This window comes from Echinops telfairi, unplaced genomic scaffold (assembly GCF_000313985.2).
Source record: "Echinops telfairi isolate 266 unplaced genomic scaffold, ASM31398v2 ScPeMD7_7469;HRSCAF=8507_0, whole genome shotgun sequence".
Taxonomy (NCBI): Eukaryota; Metazoa; Chordata; class Mammalia; order Afrosoricida; family Tenrecidae; genus Echinops; species Echinops telfairi.
In genome coordinates, this window is record NW_022111372.1 from 81,576,763 (window position 1) to 81,577,676 (window position 914).

The following is a 914-nucleotide window of genomic DNA, read 5'->3' on the forward strand; positions in this document are numbered from 1 at the left end:
GCGCCCCGCGCGGCCGCCGCTCGGACTTCCCTGGGCTAGCACCTGCGGGGCTCCGGCGGCCCGCCCACGCCCACGCCCCGGTATACCTGCGCGGCTGAGCGGGAGAGGAACAAGCTTCGCTCCACAGCAGGGCCGATGGCAGAAAACCCTAACGCAACTGCGTCCGCACACACGCGTGCTCCGCCGCCGGTCTATATAGCCACCACTCAGCCTAGCCTGCTGCGGCCAAGCCGGGCGAGCGGACGGCCAATCCTGGACGCGCTCTCTGGGCTCTTCGAGCCGCCATTGGGTACCGGCTCAGGGCGAAGGCGGGGCTCTTGATTGGCTTGGAATCGGACGTATGAAACGGTAAAGATCGCGGTTCCCTAGTGTCAGATTGACACCCCGAGAAACCAATACCTTAAAGGTACAGTGGAAAAGTGGATGGGATATTGGGTGACCGATACCTATCCTAGCCAATAAACCTAGCGAGCTATTCTCATTCGCTAAAATGTCTTCCCCCTGGGCGGAGACCTGTTTTCCAGGCAGGAGCGGTTGCTCCACAAGGTGGGACCCTTGTACTTTGGGGAAGTAAACCCCAAGCAACCGGGAGGTGGGCTCTAGAGGCCAAGGAAGACCCTGACCAATCGCGAAGCCGGACAGGGCTGATTGACGCAGAGGTTGGACGGCTCCTAGGAGACCGAGCCCCAGGGCTGCCGTGCCCTCTGGGGCGTTGATGAGTTTCCTGGCTCTGTCCTCTGTTCTTTCCTTTCTTTCTTTTACTTGTTTGGACCGGCCGCAGAGTCCTCTTTCCCGCCCTTTCCGCACAGGCTGGTGCGAGGGGAACCAAGTGGTAAAGTTGCCCGTTAAAATTGTTTGGGTGGGTTTTTAAAAGAATCTTTTATTTACTTTATTTCATGCAACAGCTTAAGGGC

General features: G+C 58.5%; 1 protein-coding gene across 1 annotated transcript in view; it reads right to left on the reverse strand.

The window, feature by feature from the left end:
- Positions 1-170, reverse strand: part of G3BP1 (G3BP stress granule assembly factor 1) — a 37,314-nt gene extending 37,144 nt beyond the window's left edge. Inside the window, exon 1 of the mRNA XM_004697098.2 lies at positions 87-170. The gene's annotated coding sequence lies outside the window, so the exon portion shown is untranslated. The remainder of the gene's footprint in view (positions 1-86) is intronic.
- Between the last annotated feature and the right edge of the window lie 744 nt (positions 171-914).